The 7,708-nt window shown below is 35.3% G+C and overlaps 1 pseudogene; it reads left to right on the top strand.

Annotated features, from left to right (window-relative positions):
* The first annotated feature begins 6,388 nt into the window (after positions 1-6,388).
* LOC145258399 (5S ribosomal RNA) lies at positions 6,389-6,503 on the top strand (annotated as a pseudogene).
* Positions 6,504-7,708: the final 1,205 nt, after the last annotated feature.

Genomic DNA, 7,708 nt, shown 5'->3' with positions numbered 1-7,708 from the left:
GATGCAGCCCATCAGGGCTACATTCTTACTTGCCTAGTGGTGGACCCCTCAAGGGTGACCAGACTCTCACTGGTCACTGGAAAATATCTTCTGCTGCTCAGGGCACGCGAAATGTGCATGACCCTAAGTCCGTGTGGCAACATTGTCGATTTCGGCCGTCACTCTGGCTTCGTACTGGATCCAGTCTGTCTCCTTCATCATCTGGCGTCAGGGGATATCTGAAACAAACTGTATCTTCATTCAGGCCGGCAAGCGAGAAACAAGGAAAAACTCTGGGACATTTTTATATAACGAAACAAAATAATTATTCATAAATCGTTTTACACTTGTTTAGTCGAGTTCTTTGATTCAAGCTTCGTGATGCAGGTTGCATACTTAAGTTCCACTAATCAATTTCCCAGCTAAGAAGAAGAGCTTTTCAACTTAGCTCTTATGAGAGTTTCGCCCCCCCCCCTCCCCCAGGCGGGGTAAGAGCGATGTGGACGTCTCGATGCCAGTCAGTAAAAAAGCACTCTGGACTCTGGCCCCTAACTCCAAAAAGTCAATCGTTTTTATCAAATCAGAAATTCCTCCCTCTGCCTTTTTGGAGTTATTCTTCTCTTTTCCATTATCTTATTCTTTTCTTTCTCTCGTGAACTCATTATTTTATTCTTTTCATTTTCTGTTTCTTTTCTCTCTTCTTCGTCTTTCATGACCATATCTCTCCCTACGTTCAATTTATTTATCTATCTGTCGAACTAACTTATCACTGGCTGGTGATCTGGCAGTTAAAATACAGCAGATGGATCCAACGACAATACCTCCCAGACACCAAAAGAGACCTTTTGAACCCAAGTCATTGTACCTTTCAACAAAACATTGTTTCTTTAATAATTTGAATTGTTGTTCTAACCTAAACCAGAAAACGACCCTGTATTGCTTTTTCTGCCAACTCGAGAATCTCATTATCATATTTATTTATTTATTTATTTCCCATCGAAATATTCACTATTTCTTCTCTCATTGAAATATTTACTCTTTTCTGTGGACAGGAATCTCATAAACATCTGTTTTTCCTCTCCCATCTTCTCTTCCTCTATTTGAAAAGCAAGATCATCTGGTGTCGCCAGGAATCTCGTCATAACATTCTCCACAGTGAACTCACTACTGGCAAAAGGAAAGTTGGTCGTCCTTACCGCCGCTATGTCGACGTGTGCAAACGCGACATGAAAGCATGTGATATTGACCTTACCAGCTACGAGCCCAAAGCTAAAGTTCAGAACATCTGGATATAAATGGTAACCAAAGGCCTGACCACTAGCAAAAGGTCCATCGCAGAATGGGCGGAGACCAAAAGACTATTTAGGAAGGCCAGTCAACAAAATTCAACAGACCACCAACACAACGCACCGACCTTCAACTGCGATGTCTGCAACCGTATTCGTTTTTCTTTTTTCAAATAAAACTGCTTCCTCCTTAAATATATTTTTTAGTTGCTGTTAATCTTTGAGAATTCCGTTTTTTTCTTATTTTTTGAAGTGTTCTGTTTTGTATTTATTAACTTTCCATATGCAATCTTTCGTTTTCATCAACTCTATATCCATGACTTTCTTGGCCTTCGGAACAAGATCAAAGTGATCTGTTCTTCAGATGCTGCACTTCAATTACTTGTTCTCTGTCAGTGGAGGAGAAATCCTTCACGACTGAGACAATTTTTATTTTTGTTCCTTTTCTCCACGTTAAAAAACGACCCTGGTGTCTAACCCTGTCCCGTGGGGAGGCATTGTAAATAGGAACTCTGTATCCATGGGAGTTGATCGAATCCAATTGTCGTCGCTGTTATTGTGGATCACTGGGACATATTAATTTCAGATCACCACTTATCAAGGCCCAAAGGCCAGTCAAGGATAAGGGTTAAGAGTGTAATATTGGTCAAAATTAATCGAACAATAGCTTGGGTAACACAATGAAGTTGTACGAATAGTACAAAACAAGAAAATAATTCAATGAAGACATTAAATATATATATATATATATATATATATATATATATATATATATATATATATATGTCGGCGTGGAAGAGTATTCCGCTGATAACGCGTGTGAAGTCCTTTTTTTTGTTTTTCTCCGTCTGTGTCAAACTTTTTTTTCTTTTTTTTCTTTTATCCTTTCAGTCGTCCTCTCTCACGTCTTCGGCCCGGGTAGTATCTGTTCTGTAATTGATTCTTTACTCACCTGAGACAACTACTATTTATTTAGATACTGCCAGAGTGGCCCCTTTTCGGGGGGAGCTGGTTTTTCCCCCCACATTAAAAACGACCTTGTGTCTAATTTGCTTTCGTGGGGAAACAAATAAATTCTCTCACATCTAGCTAACGATTTAGTGTTAGAGCGGTAGCGGTGCTAGGTTTTTCTATTATAACACATATATATATATATATATATATATATATATATATATATATATATATATATATATATATACAATACACACACACACACACACACACACACACACACACACACACACGGTATAATCACCTTATAAAAACAAATACACATAAATAAGGCAGATAAACTTACTGAAAAATCAATTTCCTTTAGCTTGATGTATGTTTAACAAGATTTTATGGGTTTACAGCGATTTTACGAATGTCTTTCCGATTACTCCCTACAGGATTTGGTCCATCAAATTTAAGACTCTATAATTATCTATATCAAGAGCGTCTCCTTTACTCTTGTAGCCGTTGACAATTGTGCTAAGTTCTTAGTTTTTCGGAATAACCTGTGATTATGATCTGATTTTATCAAGTCTGTGATAAACTCGATGTCTGTTTCACCTGCAGTATTCATTATTTCAGCAACAACACCTCAGAGACCTTCATCTTTTCAACCGCTTCCCATTCCATTCCTTTCTCGATTCTTACAGCTGAACCAGGTACTGCTTCAGTAACTTTCTAGATTTTCACAGGAAAACAGAAAAGAAAGAAAAAAAGAAAAGAAAAATAATAGGTGGGGAGGGGGGAGAAAAAATAAAAATCAGAAAAAGGAAAAAAAGAAACAAAGAAAAAGAAACCCAGAAAAAAAGAAAACGAAAATAAAAAGAAAAGGAAAAACAACGTCTCTAGGAATTTTCAACCTTACCCTTTTCATCTTACAACTTCCCATCATTTCTTTCTTGATTGAATCCGAAAAGGACTTTTTTTATTATATCAAAAACGGACTCAAGTTGGCTAAAAAAATTATATATATTAAAATATATATATATATATATTCATTATATCAAAAAAAGGGACTGTGTTAAAATGTGTTTGTCTCATAATGAGAGTATGACTCCAATGATTTCAACGATCGATTTTATAACCAGTTATAATACCAATCAGAAGCTTCAAAAGTTATTATAAAAAATGTTGAATTTTGCATTCAATCAGTTCGCCGTCGGCCTCTGTCTCGAAATAACTCAAGATCAGGACTGCATTGATTCTTCGTCGCCATCTTTGTTACTAGGAATTACTTAACACTCGAAATCGTGACTGCATTGATTTTTCGCCGATTTGATTTACTGCCGCCATCTTTGTTCAACATAATGTCTCAAAACTTAACACTTGTAGCTAGACAACTTTCTAGATTTTCACAATTCTATGAAAACTCGGTATTCAACAATTTCTCATAATGGCATTTACAAGCATTCTTCTTATTCACTTCATTTGTTGCTAACACTTCATTGTCATTTCAAATACACTTCACTTCAGCAATATCCATATTTTTCTTTGCCATCTGTTTAGCTATCCTGAATATTTAAGTTTTTTGGTCATCCATTTGGTAATCTGGCTTGCTTAACTTCCTTCTTAGCTTTGTATACTTTTCTTCTTTCATCCCCCCTCCCATGCCACCAGATATATTTCCTTATTCACTAAACCTTTAATCCACTGGATCCAACGTTTCTGCGTTTTTTTTTTTTTTTTTTTTTTTTTTTTTTAATACACTTCTCAACTTTCTCATTCCACCACCATGTCACCCTATGCCTTGATACATGTTTTTTTTTTTGGGGGGGGGGGGAGTTCCCCCTCCCAAATCCAGACTGCCCTCATTTTAAGGGAGTTGAATTTTCCACCCATTAAAAATTGCCCTTGGATCTAACTTTGTCCTCGTTGGGAGGCAAGTAAATAATGACTCCCGTTCTGCTATAACTAAACACTAAACTTTTAATAAAATGTACGACAACAGTTGCGTTTGACACAACCGTTCCTGTTGGATCACCAAAGTTAAGCAACGTTGAGCTGGTCAGTACATAATGGGTAACTATTTGGGAAGATCAGGTGCCGTATGTAATAAACATTGCTTTGAGTTCAAATTGATATACAAATTAAGAGACTCGAAACACACACGAAAGCAAGGAAATTGTACAAATTCTTAGTGCGACCACGTCTGAAGTAAGTGGTCATCAATATAATATTAATGGTCAGAGTTTGGAACAGGGATTGAAGAAGAAAACTATCATAGAGTTACCATAATTGACAACCATTAATTGTAGCAAACAGGTGGTATGAGTGGCAAAAAATGGGAAACAAAATATGAGGTGTTGTAAGGAGATTATCACATAAAACTAGGTTTGATTGTTTATTTTTATGGCATATCAACCCTTTTTGGGGTTATTTCATGCCAAATCCGATCATTTTGTAAAAAAAGTTTTTCTGCTTCAAGTTCTTTATATCTACAAATGTTTATTCGTTGTTTTAATTTGTTTGTTTTGTTTTATTGTACAGAGAGAGGTCTAATAATAATAATATAGTTCATAACAACGGTCGTTACTCATATATTATGAATGGTCAGATTTTGGAACAGGTTAAAGAAGAAAAAGATATTGAAGAATCATAACCTTAATTGTAGTCAACAGGTGGCATTAGCTGCAAAAAAGATTAAAAAAACAAACTATGAGGCGTTGTAAAGAGATTAATAACACATAAAAACGATAAATGTATAGTTTTTTTTTTTTTTAGAGGCGGCAATTACATTATCTTTTATGCTGAATAACAAATGTTTTCATATCTGGTAAACGACTTATCAGCCCCAAATTTAACTGTGATATTCGTATTCAGCATACCCGAAAACCTATAAAGTCGACATTTCGAATGTGAACGGGGAGTTGTAGTTAATGGAGAAATTTACCAATATATTTAAGCGTGTTTTACGCCTGGCAAGTTTGGGTGCCTTCCTGCTTGTTAGTTAATAAAAAAGATAATTAAAGGATAGCATCATTAGAAATTTAACTACTGCATGTTAATGAAGATGTAGATACAAATAAATTTTTTGTTCATCATTGTTATGATGAAACAAGGGGTCATTGGTTGAAGCTGTTTACTATGCAAGTATGTAACAAACCATTAATTGTGACAAGAAAAAAAAATAGACAAACAAACTATGAGATGTTGTATAGAGATCAATGACGCATAAAAACGATGTGTGATTCAATGGTACAAATTCTTAGTGTAATTACATCGCGAATATGCAGTACAAACATACGATCCTGCATCACAAAGCGATATCCTAAAGTTAGAAAAATGTGCAACAAAGCACAAAAAAAAAAGAAAGAAATTTCAATATTTGATTATTTGGATTCTTCAAACTACTGTTCTAATCTTCAAACTACTGTTCTAATCTTCAAACTACTGTTCTAATCTTGAGTGTTATTTGCACAACTTTCCTATCAATGTAGCCTTCGACCTTCTTCAGATGTATCTTGTCTAACCTGGTAATCTTTATATCGAACTCGGGAATCCACACGAAATTTCAAATGGAATCCTTTATTTAGTCCACAGAAATTGCATACTCTCTTTCCATCAAACGTAACTGGATAGAAGTCCTTGGTAATTCTCAATCGTATTTTTTTGAATCGCACGCCTTGAAGATTGAAACTTCAATCTTCAGGTGTGTAACTTTTATAGCTGAATTTTACCAAGTACTCTATTCACTGCGCCACGGGTACTCAGCCATCTAAAAAAATCCAGAACTATGATTTGAATATTATTTAAAAAAAACCAAAAAAAACACAGGTCTTAATTTTATTAATATTTTATATTTATTTTTGCATTAACATAAAAAAATATTCATTTTATTTAGTTATTATTTTTTAATTATAGGTTTTGACTCTTGTCTTCATCTTGGTTGCAGTTTAATTTACCTTTGCACCAGGAGGTTAGACACAAGGACATGGGGGGTTTTGAAAAACCAACTCACTAGAGGAAGTGCCTTCTGGCCTACAATACGGCATGAGCAGTCTCATCAGCGTTCCTAGGTAGGAGGGCCTCAGGTGATTAACAATAAACTAATCTCTTCTCAAAGAGAGAAAGTAAAGCCTGGGAGAACTAACCGCTTTATTTAACCAACTGGTATAATAAGAGAGAATATATACGGCATAATCACATTGATACACCGGTTCCCATTAGCTCACCGAAGTTAAGCAATGAGCCTGGTCAGTACTAAAACGGGTGACCATATGGGAATTCCAGGTACTGTATGTGCTCTCCGCTTATCTCAGCATTGTTTCAAGTCGTCTAGCATTTCTTGCCGAAACAGAAGGATGACAGGTCTAAGAATAATATAATTCATATTTATTTATTGTGTTTTGTTTTGTTTCATGGTACACAGAGAGGGTTAAGAATAATATAATTCATAACAGTGGTTGTTACTCATATATTACTAACCTGGGTGCCTGGCGTTGTCCGGGTGTTCGGAGGTGTGTATTGAGCAAAAAAAAAAAAAAAAAGTGGTAATAGACAGGCAGGCTCGAACACGTGACGCGAAGACGGAAAAGAAAGTGAAAGAAAATCTGGTGTCTTACCCCTACGCCATGACGCGGCCGGAAGTTTGGAGTGTTGGAATTAGGCAAAGTCAATCTAACCAACCAGATGACTTACAAAAATGGTTTGTAAAAAAAAATCGACCCCTCCTTGTTGAAAACTGCCCAGCTGAGGGTGAAAGAATTAATGTTTTTAGCCAATTTTGATATGTGTCATCAGAGATGACGAGCTTCAAAATTATACTAATCTCGTGAAAATCTGTTGCCTCTGTCGAAGGTTTTAGGCATACATACATGATGATTGCAACGTCTTGTCAGACGAGTACCACTCCCTCAGTCACTGAAAGTCCATGCGCCCGAAAATAACCTTTTATTTTTTTTTTTTAGTCCTGCCAGCAAATTCACACGCTCAAGCAGACATGACATTGAAGACGGTCCTTGGCATACATACATATATATACATATACACACATACATACACACCCATAAACATACACACATGCACACATCCATACATACACAATACATATAACACATACATACAAACATATACATACACACATATACATATATATATGCATGCACATATATACTATCATATACAAATACATACACACATATACATACATATTCACATACATACACGTACACATGTATGCACATATACATACATACACATAAAGTTACCTACATATACCTACACATACATATATATGCACCTATTAGCATACATATATATGCATATATACATATACATACACACAAAAATATATACGTATATACATACAAACACACATAAACATGTATACACAATAAATAAATAAATAAATAAAAATATATACACACATACATATATACATACATATACAAATAGGTATACATACACATACATACACTAGTACATATATTAACATACATACATACATA

This window comes from Euprymna scolopes, chromosome 33, assembly GCF_053919585.1.
Source record: "Euprymna scolopes isolate OS-2025 chromosome 33, ASM5391958v1, whole genome shotgun sequence".
NCBI classification, from domain to species: Eukaryota; Metazoa; Mollusca; class Cephalopoda; order Sepiida; family Sepiolidae; genus Euprymna; species Euprymna scolopes.
The sequence above is the reverse complement of the archived record's forward strand: the minus strand, read 5'-3'. Positions and strand labels throughout refer to the sequence as shown.